This window comes from Euprymna scolopes, chromosome 32 (genome assembly GCF_053919585.1).
Source record: "Euprymna scolopes isolate OS-2025 chromosome 32, ASM5391958v1, whole genome shotgun sequence".
Classification (NCBI taxonomy): Eukaryota; Metazoa; Mollusca; class Cephalopoda; order Sepiida; family Sepiolidae; genus Euprymna; species Euprymna scolopes.
The window spans coordinates 47347293-47367063 of NC_136513.1; the positions used below are offsets into that span (position 1 = coordinate 47347293).

Consider the following 19771-nt stretch of genomic DNA (forward strand, 5'->3'; position numbering starts at 1 on the left):
TTGCTTTGAAACTTATCGTTTTTTTTTTTGTTTTTTTTTTTGCTTTTGTCTTAAAGTTTCATAAAAATTGTTCAAAATTTATTCAAGTTTATTGCGTTCATTTTTTTTAGTTAATTTTTCATTGAAATTGTTTTCATTTTCAATTTTTTCACTGAATTATCTTCCTAACAGAAATAATATATTTTTCAGTGAAAAAAATTGGCGCGAAAAAAACAACAACAAAAAACGAAACTTTTCTTCGGCACATTTCTGTGTTTTCCGTAAACTGGCCGGACGATTTCAACGAAGGCATGATTCTTATACTGCATAAGTACTAATTGTTAATTGGACCAAACCGAGGCCACCAAGAGTGGCTGGCCGTGACCAAACTGTTATGAAAGACTTCATTTTATGGTACTTGTACAGTTTAATCAAGACATTCAAAAATGAAAATATCGAAAAAAGATTATATTGTATGTATCCAAAACGGATACATACAATATAATCTTTTTTCGATATGAAGATGAAGATCTCTGAAAAAAATTTCATCGAGTAGTTTTTATTTTACAGCAGAAGAACACGTTTTTATGAGCGCGTTGAAGTCAGCCATTATGGAATTTGTTGAACACGCCACGGGGAGATAACTCCAGTTAAAGCGCCGACACTCCCTCCCCATCTTTATTACTAGCTTTTCTTCCTAAAAATCGAACCTTTTGCTCGGTATCATAACAAATTGTTTTTTCGCTGTAAAAAAAACTACTTGATGAAATTAAGTGAAATTTTTTTCGGAGAACTTCGTTCCATAACGAATACGCACAATATAACCTTTTTTCGATATTTTCATTTTTTTTATGTCTTGATTAACCTGTACAAAGTACCAATTTTATTAAGATAAGTTGGCAGTCATCTTAAAGCTTAAAAGTTCAAGATAACAAAAAATCTATAGCTTATTTTTAAATATTAAATTGGGTTTGTATTACTAGTTATTTTGTTTCCTTTTTACAATTTTGTATATGATAATGACAGTGTTAGTAGCATTTTCGTAATATTAACGAAAAAAATAAATAAATAAATGCTTGGGCGTCGTAAGTTGCTATTTTGTTTGACCAGCAGACGAGGAATTCTAGTGGAAGAAAAGAGAAGTGAGAGGAAAGATAAAAGACGGAGGGGTAAAGAAAGTAGTAAGAGTTAAGAGAGTAAAAAAAAAATGGATGTAGATGATAGAGAGGAAGGGGAGGAAGGGAACGAGAATGAGGAAGTGGAAACGAAACAGGAAAAAGAGTGAGAAGACAGGGGAGGAGATGGAAAAAGAGAGGCGGGTAATGATGAGTCCGGCATATAAAACAAAAAGTGGAAGAAAAATGAAGATGACACAGAGAGAAAAGGGAAGGAACGAACGCGGTAGATATGAAGAGGAAAGGGTTAAATAAAGTAAGCAGAGGAAGGGAGAAAAGGCTTAGATTAGAAGAAAGAGAGAAGTATGGAAGGCGAGAAAGGAAAAAATAGACATTAAAATGGGACAATAAAGCAGAAAGAAACTTAGGTTCTTATGCAAAATTCAATCTAATTAAAAGAAAAAAAATACAGAGAAATTTTATAATGTACGTACTCATCACGGAACGGTAATGTCATATTCCAAAAATCACGTAAATTGATCAAGTATTTTTTTTTTTATAAAGAAAGTCATTTTTTAACTATTTTTAGCGATTTTAATATGAAACTATAGTCATTACAAAACTGATTTTAATCTCGGTACTTCGAATTAAGTTGTCTCGCCCTTAATTATTAACCATGACTGATCAAAACACAATGGTCTCCTTTCGTCAGTATTTTTTTTTTAATTAAGAAAAATACTTGATAAATTTACATGATTTGTGGGGAAAAAATACAAAAAACAAACAAAAACAATGAAAGTTTAGAAATCTGAATAGAAAAAAGGGGGGGTAGACCTGGACGTGATTTAATGTGCGTGAAACTTAAATTTTAATAAATAAAAAAAGGTCACGATTTATCTTTTCATGCCAATTGTTAAGAAAAGTGAAAGTGAAAAATGTTAGTTTTTTACACATACACAAAGAAAATGCATTCTGGTAGATTTAATTTCGTAATTAAATTATTTTTGTTATCTGGAATTTTGTTAGATTTAAGATTCTTGCAATTCAACCAACATTATCTTAAACGGTATTGTTAAATTATTAATAGTTTGGTTGAGATAACGTGGCACGTTGGACGCCATTACGATGTTTGGCATCTGGTAGGATGCCCCATCCCTGGCTTAAACAAAATGATAAGAAAAATGAAAAAATAGAGAAAAATCTGTAAAACACAGCTTACAAATAAAAATAAAATTACTGCCATCAACGAGCTTTCCATGCCAGTAATAACATAGTTTTGGTATCATTGACTGGCCACAAAAATACATCAACCGGCTAAATGTCAAGGTCTCATGTATGATATGAAAAGAAACTGGAATCTTAGAGAGATATCAATCATACGAGTTATTATAGGTGCCACAGGGGGGCTTATGAAGAAGAAAAGTGATCCAGACAATTGCACTTAAAGCAACAACGAGGATACTAAAAAGAGCTCTCGGTTGGTTTCAATAAATAGCAGGGCAATGTTAGCAGCTGGTTTGGCTGCCCCATACCCAGCATTACAATCTTCAAAGGAAGAAAAAAAAAAGTAATCTAAAATATTTGATATCATTTTACCTTAAAACCCGTCTCACGTCGGTATAGAAAAAAAGAAAAATTTTTTTGTAGATTTCGGTGTGCTTTAAAATAATATGATAATACAAATAAGGCAAATTTACCGTTTGTATGGTATTAAACCCTGAACCCTCAGACTATTTTCTGCCATCTAACAGCCTTCGTTTACGCTACGCGCGGGCATGCGGTAGCATAAACTAAGGCTGTTAAATATGCATGCATTCGCGTACTAAACTGCCTTCTTACATAGCGTAGTAATCTTTCGCGAACAATTTAAAATTTGCTGAAAAACCAGTAGTTTTCCAGATATTAAGCAAAGTAATTCTATATGTTATCAGTGGTGGCCATTTCTGTATGCACAAGCGAGCACATATTTTAACATGCGTGTGTCAAAAACATGTGCTCGTTTGCGCGTACAGAAATGGTCACCAGTGATAACATAAGGAATTACATTGCTTAATATACGGTAAACTACTTGTTTACAGAAAAAATAGGCACGCACTTAAACATACAGAAATGGTCGCCACTGATAACAAGGAATTAGACGTATATTTATGCAGATTTTTCTTTATTTTTGTTTTTCAAATTCCTCGTGTATTTATTGAAAGATAAAAAGCAGAAAAAAATGGCCCCTCATTAAGTGGCCAGAACGTGGGTGCCAATTATAAGTTAAATTTACATGGAAAAGTGATCATTCAGTTTTTCAAAAGGTAATTTCTTCATATCATGAAAACTATTTCTCTGTGGCGGAAACGATTGTTCCCCCCCCCCCACTCTTTATCTGTGCCTAAACCTAAACGTAGATTCCATGAAAAAGCTTCTTTCTTAGAACTGCACGCCTGTGGAATTGTCTTCCGTTTTCCTGCTTTCCGGCTGACTACAATATGGTTGTGTTCAAGTCTAAAGTAAATAAGTTCTTGATGAGCCGTTCCATATAAGTTATCAAATTTACCAAATTTTCATTACTAATGATTACTATATTGTCCAATTTCTACTGTACACTCTTTAACCCTTATCCTTGAGTGGCCTCTTGAATGTGGTGATGCCTATGTAAAAAAAAAAAAAAAGAAAAAGAAAAGATTCGTTAACGTGAGACACGGGCCTTAAAGTAAAATTTTACCAAATATTCTATCTGGGTTATGTCTTCTGTTTCTGCAATACTGTCTACTCTACATCTACGAAAAATGTAATTTTCCGTAAAAAATAAAAAAAAAAATAATATAAAAAAATAAAGAGTTTAGCTTTTAAACAGAACAGAAAAACTATATATAGCTTCCTACTTAATGAATTTTCGTAATTTTTGGATATATTACTATTTTCGTTACAAGTAATATTGTTTTTGCTTAAAACGACATATCTAAAAATCGATCTGTCGCCGCTTTCTCAACAAGCACCAAATGGAGTTACCTCCCTTAGAACAATGAGTTAAGATTCCGAATTGCCAATAAACGTTTCAATGACAACGATCTTGAAGCTGAAAAGCTCAAGATAACCAAAATGTTTCGTGTGTGTGTCTGTGTGTGTGTGTGTGTAAAACTAAAAAAATTATTAAAGAGGCTTAGTTAGGACTTATTGGCATCTTTAGGGTGAGGCGAAAAAGTTGGGAAATTGTGACGTTACTCGACTTCCATACTTAAAGAGTTTCTGATAAGATTAAATTCCTCGTTTTTGATTGGTTGATTACATGTGACGTCATGTTTCCTTTTCGCCTCACTTGAATACACAGTTTTCAGTCAAGTGTTCCAGTTTTGACTGAATAAGAAGTGAAAACCTAGAAACAAAGGTAAATTTTTTGCCTTTTTTCTTTTTTCATCAAAAAATTTATTCGTAAAAATGATAATCAGGTTTTTTTTTTTTTTAAATTATGTTACTGATTTGTTTCGAGCACGAGTATTTATTTAATCCTCCTTTTTTTTTTTCACAACTTATTTATTTATGAAAATACCATAATTTCAAAATATTTATAAAAGTTGTGCGAATTTTTTTTTTTTTTTGCGTTCATGTAATTTTTTGTTTCCTTTTAGAAAAATGTTAAAAATACAAAACTTTAAAATGAAATGTTTAGTTTAAGAAAAAAAAAGGATTTTCGAATTTTCATTTAGTGCTTATGTAGATTGGGTTTTCTTTTAAACCGACGCATTTCAGGTGAAAACATTATTACGTAATTACGTGTCGTGTTGAAATTCGTATAACTTAAAAAATAAATTATTCAAAATAAATTATTTTATGGAAGTTTAAACGTTTCCAAATGTCGAAGAGTCATGAAGTAATTTTTTATCACCTGTTAATGAAAGATTAAAATGACTGGTGCTAGTGCAGAGAGTGATCCGCGCTATTTTTAAAATCGCATTTCCAAGTTTAATGTTTTTTTATTCAATTGTAAGGTTAAAGTACAAAACAGAAAACACCCTCCCCATGTTAAGAATGGCTTTTTAAATAATAACGTTATTATTTCAGCACGGATCAATCTCTGCACTAGTACCAAATGACTAAAAGAAAAATGCATTCAGATGGATCAGATTCCGTAATTAAATTATTTTACTTATATCTTGAATTTGTCTGCTTTTTGATTGCTGCCATTCAAACAACTAAAACTGTACTGTACCACCACCACCACCACTTACTCTCGGTGGCCGTGATTGGACCCAAACTTTTTTTTTGTCAATGATACTGTTTCAATAATAGCCATCTTAAAGCTGAAAAATTCAAGATAACCAAAAATTCTAATTGTAAATGAAATAATATTTTTTGTTTTTAATTATTATTTTGGCAGACCTGAACGAGAATCACACACCCCTTCCTAGTTTTCAAGATTAGAGGTTTTTATTCCGAAAGCCGTTCTTAACACGAGGAGGTTGGGAGTGTTTATACTATGCTGGGTTAGATCGTATAAAAAATACCAACTGCAGAATACCAGTTAAAATATGGGGAGGGGAGGTCTTGTTCAGGTTCGTCTTTTTTTTTTTTTTTTTTTTTTTTTTTTTTTACCCGAAAATTAACAAAATATTAAAAATGCCCGATTGCCCGACTTATTTACAAAAAAACTGAAATGCATTGTGATGGATTTAATTTTGTGATTAAATAATTTTGTAAATATATATATATATTTTAATTAAGGAGATACGAAAAAGACACATGAGTGTTAATGCATTTATGTTACGGTCTTATTTTTTAATATTTTCAAGTTTTACTATATCCATTTGGTACTTGTACAGTTTAATCAAGACATTAAAAAATGAAAATATCGAAAAGAAAGTTATATTGTACGTATCTATTTTGGACTTGAGATCTCTAAAAAAAAATTTCACTTAATTTGATCGAGTAATTTTTTTTTTTTTTTTTTTTTTATACAGCGGAAAAACATTTTATAACTGCGCGTTTTGAATTTTTTAAAACGCCAGGGGGAGATAACTCAGTTTAAAGCGCCGACCCCCCCCCCTTATCTTTAATACTAGCTTTTCTTAAAAATCGAACCTTTTATTTGGTATCATAACAAATTGTCTTCTGTTTTTGTTTTTTGTTTTTTTTACTGTAAAAAAACAAAACTACTTGATGAAATTAAGTGATTTTTGGTATTATTTTTTTTTATTTTTTATTTTTTTTTTAGTTTACCGACCCCTCGGCATTCACTTCTAATTTGTCGACTTTTATAGGTTTTTCGGTACGCTGAGAACGAATATCGCATTTATTTATTTTTTTTTTTTTTTTGCGCAAACGCGCATTTATCCATATTTGACGACATTCAGTATCCAACTATTGTTTTTGCTGGGGCCATCTTGTTTCCCATTTAGGAAAAAACGCCAAAAGAGCCAAAACTTCGCCCCCAAAACATTTTTCAGCTTCAATGTTGAAATGAACCCCCATCCCACCCACACCCTTCCGGATATTTTTCCGCTTCTCGATATAAAAACGGACAATATTTTTTTCACTTTCATAATTACATTAATTTTTTTTTTCACTTTCTTACTAAAATGCGCCCACGCGCGTAGTCACTTGACGTTTCACAAGGTGCATGAATACATGGCGGACATTTTAAATGACAATCAGTTCGACTGAGCTTCAGTCTGTGGTCCCCCCTCGCCAAACTTTCACAAGAAACACTCGTCTAGCTGAAAACACTATCAATGTTTATCTGTGCCTAAACCTAAACGTAGATCCATGAACAAAGCTTCTTTCTTAGAACTGCACGAGTGCACGCCGCGTGCACTCGTGCACTTCTAAGAAAGAAGCTTTGTACAGGCCCTGTGGAATTGTCTTCCGGTTTCCTGCTTTCCGGCTGACTACAATATGGTTGTGTTCAAGTCTAACGTAAATAAGTTCTTGATGAGCCGTTCCATATAAGTTATCAAATTTATCAAATTTTCATTACTAATGATTACTATATTGTCCAAAAACATGAACAAAGCTTCTTTCTTAGAACTGCACGCCTGTGGAATTGTCTTCGTTTTCCTGCTTTCCAGCTGACTACAATATGGTTGTGTTCAAGTCTAACGTAAATAAGTTCTTGATGAGCCGTTCCATATAAGTTATCAAATTTACCGAATTTTCATTACTAATATTGTCCAATTTCTACTGTACACTCTTTAACCCTTATCCTTGAGTGGCCTCTTGGCCTCGATAATGTGGTGATGCATGCCTATGTAAAAAAAAAAAAGATTTTTCATGAAATTAAGTTTTCACCTCATTTAATAGTAAAAATATTACTGTCAGTAAATTTTCACGAGCGTTTTTATGTTTCTTATTCTTTTTTTGACGGGAGCGGGGTATTCAATTATAGAATATGTGTAGTTTCGGCCGCCACAACACACCCGCCCCCGCCCCTCCATGCATGGAAAAACGGTTAATTAAACTGCAGAAAGCACTTGTTAAACTATACATATTCTATATTTGAATACCCCCTCCCCCCCCAAAAAAAAAGAACGAAAAACATAAAATATATGCTTTTGTAAACAGCTCGTGAAATTTTTTTTTTTTTTTTTAAAGATCAATTAGAAGGGGTTAATACCTTGCAAACCGTAAATTTGCGACGGATTTGATTATCAGATTTGTGGGCAGCAATATCGAATATCCCTAAAAAAAAAAATTTAGTGGTCGGTGGTGGGAAGGGGGGATTCTAGTTACATGTGGCATATTTAGCTCTCGTTTTGGCGTTTTCGTTATTGGAAAACAAGATGGCCGCCATTAAAAATAAGGATTACGTTGGCACTGAATGTCTACAAATATGGATAACTGCGTGTTTGCGCAAAATATAAATACGATATTCGTTCTCAGCGTATCCGAAAATCTATTAAAGTCGACAAATTAGAGGTGAATGCCGAGGGGTCGGTAAACTAAAAATTTACCGATTTTTTTTTTTTTTTTTTTTTTTTTTTTTTTTTTTTTTCGGAGAACTTCATTCCCCTAACGGATACGTACAATGTAACCTTTTTCGATATTTTCATTCTTTAATGCCTTGATTAAACTGTACAAGTACCATCCCTTTGTATGTTTACATATTTCAAACTGATATAAATTATTGTACAATAAAAATAAAACAAATATAATTTTTCGGTTAAGGTGGAAAGTTACAATCACCATTTAAAATGACGACTTTTCCGGGTATGCTGAAAACGAATATCGCATTTAAATTTAAGAATGGCTTTCAGCACGGTAACGTAAGTGCATAAGTACTGACTCGTGTTAATTTCAAATTTTCGATCGATTAATAAGTTTTTCAACGTAACTTTTTTGGGGCGTAATTTTCGATGTTTGACGACATTGAGGTAAAATCAGTCGTTACTTTGAATAAGTCGGATACGTCGTCTCTAAAAATGTAAATAAAAACATTTGCCCCGATTTAAAATATTTTAAAACGATTACACTTGGTTTAACGACAACACGAAACATAACACGAAAATATGGACAAATCTTTGGTGTGTACGTACGTACCTGTTATGGAACGAAAATGTCATATTCTAAAAATCACATAAATTGATCAAGTAGTTTTTTTGTAAACTAAGAAAATCCCAGAGATAGGAAAAAGTGGTAAAAAAATTAAAAAAAATATAACAGATTTTATCAAAGTAAAGAAGTTACTCTTCTACCTACCTGGATATGTTTGGAGTGGTTTTACTAACCTTCAAAACATTTATTCGATTTAAAAAACAAATAATGTCTAGCGTTAGGTGAGTACAAGAAAATTCTTTTTATTTTATATATTTACGTCGGTTGTCGCCTCTTGTTCAGGAAATACTCTAATTTTCAATTTTCCTTTGCCGAATTATGCGTGTTTCGTGCCTTTTTTTTTTAAATTCATTTATTCATTCGGGCCATTTTTATCGACCATTATCTCGTCCATATATGGACATTTTTCCGAGAAAACTTGGTCGAACATGTTTTCCCTCACATATACACACCCACATGTATGCACGCACGTACGCACACACACACACATGCACGCATATACACAGCCTCATACACACACTCACATTCATGCACATACACACGCCTGAGCTGAGCTGCGATGTCTTTTTTTTTTTTTTTTTTTTTACATAGGCATCAGGCATCACCACATTATCAAGGCCAAGAGGCCACTCAAGGATAAGGGTTAAAGAGTGTACAGTAGAAATTGGACAATATAGTAATCATTAGTAATGAAAATTTGGTAAATTTGATAACTTATATGGAACGACTCATCAAGAACTTATTTACGTTAGACTTGAACACAACCATATTGTAGTCAGCCGGAAAGCAGGAAAACGGAAGACAATTCCACAGGCGCGCAGTTCTAAGAAAGAAACTTTGTTTGTGGAATCTACGTTTAGGTTTAGGCACAGATAAAGAGTGGGGGGAATTATTGATAGTGTTTACAGCTAGACGAGTGTTTCTTGTGAAAGTTTTGCGAGGGGGGACCATAGATTGAAGCTCAGTCGAACACTTTCCATGAAAATAACGATACATCAGAGACAAACTCGCAACATCTCTTCTGTGAGATAGAGGTTGCAAGGAGGAGAAAAGGACATCTCCTACGAGGCTACGAAGTCTATTTTGAACTCTATCAAGGCAGGACAAGTCCTTTCTAGCAGCTCCTGCCCAGATGTGGCAACAGTATTCCATCCTTGGACGTACCTGGCTCTTATATAGATAGAGAATAGCATCAGCTATGAGATATTTACCGGATCGATAGAAAGATCCCACCATTTTTCCAGCGGCCTTGGCAACAGATTTGATGTACGTGTTCAATTTAAGATCAGGAGTAATGGTCAAGCCCAGAAGCTTGTCAAAACTTGAGGCCTCCTGAAGACGAGAGCCATTCATTTCAATTGATGCCAGATGGGGATCAGAGCGTTGATGATGTAAAGATAGAAGCTTGGTTTTGGATGCATTAAAAGTAACCAGCCACTCCTTTCCCCATTGTACTACGTGCTCAAGATCAGAGGAGAGAGAATTGGAGAGAACTTGGTCATTTACTGTCTTAGATGTGCTACCATAAATGGTAGTGTCGTCAGCATAAATGTCTACAAATGATGTAAGGATGTGATTTGGAAGATCATTAATGTAGATCAGGAAAAGAGTTGGGCCCAGGATGGACTCCTGAGGGACACCGGCATTAATACTGTGAGCTTCTGATTTTTGCCCCTCAACTACTACTCTTCTGAACCTATCAGAAAGAAATGATTTAATAATTAAGAAGACTTTTCCAGCTATACCATAGCTAGCGATCTTATGAAGTAAACCTTTATGCCATACCCTATCAAAGGCTTTAGATATGTCAAGAGCAATTGCCCTAGAAAGGTTGCCACCGTCGAGAGATTTGCTAATCCTATGCGATATAACTGTAAGCACATCTGCTGTAGATCTAGCAGAACGGAAACCATATTGTGTGTCACTAAGAAGGTTATTTTTGTTGAGATGGTTGATTACTTCTGTATTTAACACAGATTCTAGCAACTTACTCATGACGCACAGGAGACTTATTGGCCTGTACTGAGAGGGGGATGAGCGATCACCTGAATTCTTAAATACAGGGCATACTGATGAAATTTTCCAGGGAGATGGGAAACTATTCTCCTTAAGACAACGTTTAAACAGTTTTGTAAGTATGGGCGCTAGTTCAGGTTGAAGTTTTTTGAGTACTATAATTGGAATACCGTCAGGGCCAGTTGCTTTACTCGAATCAAGGTTTTTGATTAGCTTGGCAACATTACATACAGATATACGTATATCACATAGCGTGTTTTCTGATACAGGAGGAAATATTGGGGGTTGGCAGCCTTGGTCGCAAAGGGTAGAATTAGCTGCAAAGTTCTTGACAAAGAGTTTGGCTTTGTCTGATGCTGACAAGATTACCTCAGGTCCATTGATAATAGTTGGGATGGAGCACACGCTTCTGTTCAGGATTCTGTTTGCTATTTGCCAAAACTGGTAGAAACCAAGCCGCTGCTCAGCTACTTTGGACTTGACGGACTGAGCATACAACTCTCTTGCGTTCTTTATTACTTTCTTACAATGGTTGCTGGCAGTCCTGAAAGCGGCTTTAGTTTCCATACATCTATTACGTTGGAAGCAGTGGAAAAGGTGATTTCTGTGCGCAATGGCAGCAGCACATTCTGGAGAGAACCATGGCTGGCTGTTAGGTTTTTGCTGAAACTTTTTCGAGGGTATGAAACGGTCAATACCTACAATTAACCATTCTGTCAGGTCTAATACTATAGAGGACACATCCTTTTTAAACATGTAATGCAGAGGTAGATCAGATATAAATGTACGGAAGCTATCCCAGTCAGCCTTAGTGTATCAATATACTGTACGATGGAGAGGTACGTCTGAGGACTTATTACATTTCATTTTTATCTTAATTGATACAACAGAGTGGTCGGAAGATCCAAGAGGCGACAGAACAGAAACTGAACATAGTTCAGGGCAAGTTGTGAGAAAAAGGTCTAGTAGGCTCGCATACTGGCCGTCATTGTCGGGCACACGGGTGGGTTCGTGAACAATCTGAGTGAGGTCATAGGCAATGGAGAAATCATGACAGAACCTCCCCTCATCATCGGTCTTGTTTGAGTGGGTCAACCATTCGACGTTGTGAACATTGAAGTCTCCACATACGTGAATGTTAGCTGAAGGATAAGCAGATAGGACTTGGTCAATTTTCTCAGATTTGCTTTGAAAGATAGTAACTCCGCTGTTGTGGGGGCGATAGAGAGTAAATATAAATGCAGTAGTGTGAGCTAAAGCAACCCGGAAGCACATATAGGGTAAGTTAGGATCTTCCCTGGAAATGTCCCTACCACATGGAAAGCTATCTTTAATATAGGCACATATTCCATGCCCATGGCGATCTTGGGGGTCAGATTTAGAAGTTAAGTTAAAGTATCCTGTAATTGCGAACTCTTCTAGGGAAATAGCCTGTACAATGCCAGTTTCACTTAAAAATAAAAGGTCTGGTTTAGTCTCCTGTAATTGGGTTTCAACCTCTGGAAGGTTAGAACGTAGACCCCTGATGTTGGTGAAGGAGACATGGTAGTAGGGGTCTACGTTGGAAGTTGGAGAACCGGGTTTAATCGTGTATTTTTTCTTGTGAAAACCAGACATGCGCACCCAGAACACTAACTCCAGTATAAAAGTCAACAAAACCTGTCAACTTCCCTTTTTCGTCCGGACCAGCGTTCGACCTGTTGAGTCGACGAACCGACCGCGCGCCCTAACGTCACTTTCCCTGCTACTGTAATGTGGGATAAGCGTACGTACACTTTATACACTTTCTCTCTCCATGAACTGGATTGACTTTCTCACTCTATCTCCCCTTCGGCTTTGGTCCATCAACACAGACATGTGCGCGACTCTCTACTGAGCTTAACCCTCTCTTTCTACACGCCGGCTTGCCACTTCGCGTTTCTCTATTGCATTCTCCTTTCCTTCCATGCGCGTAGTTGTCAACGGCCGAATGAACACGTGTACACCCAAGACTTTCATTTCTCAACAGAAAATAAACGACATGTTTATTTTATTCCAGCATTTGAGTTTTTTGTTTCCTTCATTCAATTTGTTTCATTATTTATTTATTTATTTTTTTTTTTTTCGTAGCGAGTTAGGGTATTTATATCCTGGTCCGCAACAAACTTGCCATACTAATTTTGGTGTTTCTTGGAAAATAGAAGCGAAACTTTTCCGCGAAAATGTCCGATGGTGATGGTGGTGGTCCCCTATCATCATCATATCAACATTAACATTCTCTAACGATATCTTGTTTTTTTTTTAATCAATACTAGTTGAATAATAACCTGCGTCGTCATTAACGGCCAAATCAAAATAACAAATATGGCGGTAAATTTTTACTGTTTTTCCACCTTAACGCTTACATTTAAAATGATGGCTAACGGCTTTCGGAATAACCCTAACCTCTCCATGTTAAGAACGGTTTTCGGAATAACCCATCTCGGAAGCCATTCTTATCATGGGGAGGTTGGGGTGCTTATAATACGCTGGGGCACGTCGTAAAAATTCACCCACAAGTGAGTCCCCCCCCCCAGCCAAATACGCATATAGGCTCCGATGCTTACGCAGTTCGTTCGAAGGAGCGTTCATTCTTCCAAAAAGTAAAGAAGTTTGGCGTGTGGGTCTTGTTTTTTTTATTTATTTATTTTGGCTTGAACTTTACGCTTTTCGGATTATTTTATGTTATTTTTATTGGGGGGGGGGATTTTATTTTATTTATTTATTTTTTTTTTATTTTTTTTTTTTTTTGATGGGTGTGTTTTGTTTTGCCGGGTTTGAGGGGGGGGGCATGGATTATAGTTATAGGAAAATTGGTGCAAGTCCAGATTAGTACTTGTGGTGATATACAAAAACCTTTATAAGTATTCTTTTTTTTTTTTTTTTTTACATGAAGGTCACCACTTATCAAGGCCCAGAAGCCACTCGGAGATAAGGGTTATTTTGTGTACAGTAATCGATTGGATAGTGTTGCAGTATTCATTAGTATTGGAGATTTGATAAAGTGTCATTACTTGGGGGGGGGGCGGTTCATCAGGAATTTGTTAATGTTGAATTTGAAGACATCCATGTTGAAGTCAGGAGGGAAACAGACAAGCGGTAGAGAGTTACACAGACGTGCAGTTTTAAGAAAGAAGCTTTCTTCATGGAATCTACATTTTGATTTAGGCATAGATAAAGGATATCTTAGCACTAAGTGAGACTAACCTACACTCCTCCATCCCCTCTAACCACTTTAACATGCCTGGATATCTCCCACTCTGCCATAAGGACTCTGACAGACACATGCACGGACTTGGACTTTACATTCGTAATACCCTCCCCCTGACTAGAAAAATAAACCTAGAAACAGATGATCAAGCCTTTATGTGCTTTAGACTAAACATGCAACACAATATTAGCTACTATTATTTTCTCTACCGTTCTCCCTTGACTCAGGACTGCACCGTAATAAACAAAGTCTCTGACAGCATAGACACGGCACTGTCCCTCGACACTAGCACACAAATACATGTATTTGGTGACTTTAATGTCCACCACAAAAACTGGCTTGGATTCTCTACTTACACAGATGCAGCGGGCAGCACAACTCATAGCTTCATTATATCTCACTCCCTATCACAAATTGTTACGTTTCCAACCCGTTTCCCTGACCAGGAAGAACAACACGCATCACTTCTAGATCTGTTTTTGACCACAGTTCCCAATGACTGCATAACGAAGGCCCACAGCCCACTTGGGAACACTGGTCATGCAGTGATAATGGTTGAAATCGCCCTAAACTCTAGAGCCAAAACTGAAGAGCCAGTGCTCAAAACAACGAGATATAAAAAGGCTGACTAGGAAGCCATCAGGGAACTAATCAGAGATGCCCCATGGAGAAATATTTTTTCTCTCCCTGCTGAACAGTGTGCAAACGAGACCACTGACTGGTTCAAAACTGCAATCGAAGCGCATGTTCCCATGTGGAAATTTTATAGTAAGCCCCACTCTCCCCAATGGTTTACGTCGACTTGAGCAACTGCCATTGCTCAAAAGCAGCATGCATACCGTAGGTTTAACCGACATCAGTCCCGTTCAAACAGACTGAAGTATATAGGAGCTAGAAATAACGTTAAGAAAGAAATAGCGACAGCTAAGAGAGAATTTATGGAAACCACTAAAAAGCGCATTGAAGCACAAAAACTAGGAACTCGAGACTTCTGGAAAATCTACAACAGTGTAGTAAATAATGGGCAATCAACAATTCCCCCACTAACCAACAATCACGAGGTTGTCTCCTCAGCAACCGAGAAGGCTAACATGTTTGCCAGTCGGTTTGCCTCAAACTCCACACTGGACCCTTCCAACCACCCCCTACCTGACTTTCCTATGCAGACAGACGCTAGACGATCTGGAAATCACCCCTGCTCAGGTGCATGCTATCATAAAAAACCTTGACACTTCAAAAGCATGTGGACCCGATCTTATCCCAGCTGTGCTATTAAAAAAAGTGCTCAGCCGAAGTAGCTCCAGGTCTCTCCAAACTCTACAACAAATGCCTTAATGAAGCTTGCTTTCCGGGCTGTTGGAAAACTGCTTCTGTGGTACCAATATTCAAGAATTCTGGCGAAAGGACTGACCCATCAAATTATCGCCCCATTAGCCTCCTCCCACTTTTTGCCAAAATATTTGAGACCTTAATTAACCATGCTCTAGTTCATCACCTTACAGATGCTAAACTTCTGACTGACAAACAATATGGATTTAGACAAGCCCGTTCCACAGCAGACATCCTAACTGTAATCTCTGAATGTATATACCATTCACTGGACAAAGCGGGGAGGGCAGAGCGGTAGCTCTAGATATATCTAAGGCTTTTGACAGGGTATGGCATGAGGGTCTCCTCAGTAAAATTAGATCATACGGTATCACTGGTAGAATACTTAACATAATTAAATCCTTCTTAGATAAGAGAAAAATCCAGGTTGTCCTCGACGGTCGTACATCTAAACAATATGATATAAATGCGGGAGTGCCCCAGGGTTCTATCTTTGGGCCTCTATTGTTCCTGATATTCATAAATGACCTCCCCCGAATAAAATTGCCTCTGAGATGGGTATATATGCTGATGACACTACACTCTATGGCAGGCACGACAGGAAGACGAATGAACACATTTCTAAAGAAGTGGCAGAAACACTAGAGGAAGACCTCCAATCTGTAGTGGAATGGGGACAAAAGTGGTTGGTCGCGTTCAATGCTGCCAAGACTAAACTAGTTTCATTCAATAATTACAAGAAACCCTCTTTACCACCTAAAGCAATGGCCAATGACTCTTTAACTGAGAGTACATCTTTCAAACTCCTTGGCCTAACGTTCACAGGAAAAAGGAGTTGGAACAATTACATTGAAGGCATTGCCAGGGCCACTGCAAGAAAGGTGGGCTCTCTCTACCGTGCTAGACAACTACTAACACCCGAAAGTATCCTGTACCTCTATAAGCCCACCATTCGCCCATGTATGGAGTATTGCTGTCACATTTGGGCTGGTGCATCTGCTACTAGTCTCTCGCTCCTTGACAATGTTCAAAAGAGAGTCGCAAACCTGATAGGCCCTGAACTGGCATCTAAGCTTCAGCCTCTGTCCCATCGACGAAATGTTGCATCCCTCTGCCTTTTCTACAAGTATTTTAGTGGTGAATGCTCTGACGAACTGCAATCACTTGTGCCCCTACGACGTGAGCACCCTCGTCAAACCCGACAGGCTGCTAAATCCCACCCCCACACTGTAGAGATCCCTAGATGTAAAAGATCTTTTTACTCCAATAGTTTCTTCCCCAGAACCGCTAGACTCTGGAATTCCCTTCCCGGTCCCTGCTTCCCGAACAGTACTGACGTGCAGAAGTTCAAGTGTAACGTGAACAGACATCTTGCTGCCCAAATCCCTATATAGTACCCCATTAGTTGTTGCCCCTGATAGTAGCCCCCTACACCAAAGTAGCAATTTGCCTTGTTTGGGGTGAAAATGTAATAAAAAGAGTGGGGAAAGTTTTTGACAGTGGTTTCAGCTAAATGGGTGTTCATCGTGACAGATTGGCGAGGGGGGGGCAGAGATTGGAGCTCAGACGAGCACCTGCCATGGAAATAACGATAAAATGAACATAGACTTGCAACGTCTCTTCTGTGGTAGAGGTTGCAGGGAAGAGAAAAGGGCATCCCCCACAAGGCCACAAAGTCTATTTTGTACTCTATCAAGGCAGGATAGGCTGTTTTTAGCAGCTCCTGCCCAGATATGGCAGCAGTATTCAATCCTTGGACGTACTTAGCTTTTATATAGATAGAGAATTGCCTCATTAGTGAGATATCTTCTGGAGCGGTAGAAGGATCCCACCATTTTTCCAGTGACCTAGGCAACAGACTTGATGTACGTGTTCCATTTCAGATCAGGAGTACAGGTCAAGCCCAGAATTTGCCAAAACATGGAGCCTCCCCTAGACGAGAGCCATTCATTTCAATTGATGCCAGATGGCGATCAGAACGTTCATGATGTAAAGATAGGAGCTTGATTTAGATGCATTAAAGGTAATCAGCCACCTCTTCCCCCCACTGTACCACGCGCTCTCAGATCAGAGGAGAGAGAATCAGAGAGAACTTTGTCATTTACAGCCTTTGATGTGTTGCAGTAGATGGTCGTATCATTAGCATAGATGGCAACGAATGATTTAAGTATGTGTTTTGGGAGATCATTGAGGGACTCCAGCATTAATACTGCGGGTCTCTGATTTTTGTCCATCAACCACTACTCTTATGAGCCTATCAGAGAGAAAGGATTTAATAATTGAGAAAATATTTCCAGTTATACCGTAGCTGGAAATCATGTGAAGTAGGCCTTGATGCCCTACCTTATCAAAGGCCTTTGATATGTCAAGAGCAATTGCCCTAGAAAGGAAGCCTTTGTCAAGAGATTTGCTAATCCTATGAGATATAACTGTTAGCACATCTGCGGTAGATCTTGGAGAACAGAAACCATATTGCGTGTTTCCAAGAAGGTTATTTCTGTTGAGGTGGTTGAATACTTTTCTATTTAATATGGATTCCAACAACTTACTCATAACACACAGGAGACTTATTGGTCTGTACTGAGAGGGAGATGACTTATCACCTGAATTCTTAAATACAGGGCATACTGATGAGGTTTTCCAGGGTTTTGGAAAGCACTTCTTAAGACAACGCTTAAACAGTTTTGTAAGTATGGGAGCAAGTTCTGGTTGAAGCTTTTTTAACATTATAATTGGGATGTTGCTTTACTGGAATCAAGGTTCTTGATTAGCTTGGCAACCTCATGCACAGATATTTGTATGTTATCTAGCGTGTTGTGTGTTATAGGAGGAAATACAGGGAGTTGATGGCCTTTGTCGCATAGGGTAGAATTAGCTGCAAAGTTCTTTGCGAATAGTTTGGCCTTGTCTGATGCTGACGAGGTGACCTCAGGTTCATTGATAATGGTTGGGATAAAACGCACACTTCTGTTCAGGATCCTGTTTCCTATTTGCCAAAACTGGTGGGAACCAAGCTGCTGATCAGCAGCTACTTTGGATTTAACAGACTGAGAATATAGCTCTCTTGCATTTTTATTACTCTTTTACAGTGGTTGCTGGCGTTTCTGAAAGCAGCTTTAGTCTCAGTGCATCTATTACGCTGGTAGCTATGGAAAAAGTGATTTCTGTGCGCAATAGCAGCAGCACATTCTGGGGAGAACCATGGCTGGCTGTTAGGTTTTTGTTGGAATTTTTTAGATGGTATGAATCGGTCTATACCTACAATTAATCATTCGGTCAGGTCTAATACTATAGAGGACACATCCTTTTTAAACATGTAATGCAGAGGTAGATCAGATATGAATGTACGAGAGCTATCCCAGTCAGCCATAGAGTATCGGTATACAGTACGGTGAAGAGGTACGTCTGGGGACTTAATAAATTTCATTTTTATCTTAACTGATACAACGAAGTGGTCAGAGGATACTTGAGGAGATAGAAGTAACATGAACATAGCTCAGGGGAAGTTGAGAGAAAAAGGTCTAGGAGGCTTGCATACTAACCAGTAGTATCGGGCACACCTTTTATTTTTGTGAATAAAAAATCTACTCTACGAGAGCACGACTTTTGTTTTAATAATTATTTTCTTTATTCAAACGAAAAAAATTAAAATTTCAATTTCGCTTGAATTTCGTGATTTTCAGTTTTTTTTTGTTTAATTTAGCTGGATTAACAAACAAAAATGAAAACAAAAAAAAATCTTGTGCTTATGCATTTATGTTACCGTTACTTTTTTTTTTTTTTTTTATGGTTTCAGTGCCTCCCCCAATATTTCTAATGTTTTTAAATGTTTGGAACTTGTGTCCATAACCCCGTGCCCTGCACCCTTAAATCTGGCTTTAAAAAAAAACAATAGCAAAAGGATCCGAAAATCGCAAGTTCAAGCCAAATTGAAATTTTTTATCCCCCCCCCTACATACACACAAAAGAACATGGCAAAACAACAAATATCCAAAAAGACTGCCAAACAAAAAAAGTATCATTCCTCCAAAAAAACCTAATATCAAAATAATCGGAAAAACGCAAATGTCAAGCCAAAATAAACAAAAATAGGCCAAAATTTCTTTCCTTTTCAGAACAACGAACGCTCCCTCGAACGAACTACTTACAACAACGGAGCCAATGTGTTTTTCGCTATAGAGGCCTCACGTGATTAGTCCGTCAAAATGATTTTTGCAGCTTTTTCAAGTATGCTGAAAACAAATATCTCATTTAAATTTGGAGCACACAAATAGTTTTCTGGATATTAAGACCTTTTTTTTTTTTTTTTTTCAATTTATTACTTAACATGGGGAGGAGGGATTGTTTTGTAACACGCGCGTGTACTTGTTTGGTTGGGGAGAAAAAAAACATGCTTGCCAATAAAAACATAATGGATTACATTGGATGTTAAAGTGTGAGAAATTTAATTCTCACAAACTCCATACACCCTGGCAGAGGCAAAATAAATGCATAAATTACAAAAGCCATACCTTTTAAACTTATAATTTATTCAGTTATAACAGCAAAGAAAAGTCATTGGTTCTGG

General features: G+C 37.2%; 1 protein-coding gene across 1 annotated transcript in view; it reads left to right on the plus strand.

The window, feature by feature from the left end:
* Positions 1-4333: 4333 nt before the first annotated feature.
* Positions 4334-19771, plus strand: part of LOC145256318 (uncharacterized) — a 93954-nt gene continuing 78516 nt past the window's right edge. Inside the window, exon 1 of the mRNA XM_080115048.1 lies at positions 4334-4470. The gene's annotated coding sequence lies outside the window, so the exon portion shown is untranslated. The remainder of the gene's footprint in view (positions 4471-19771) is intronic.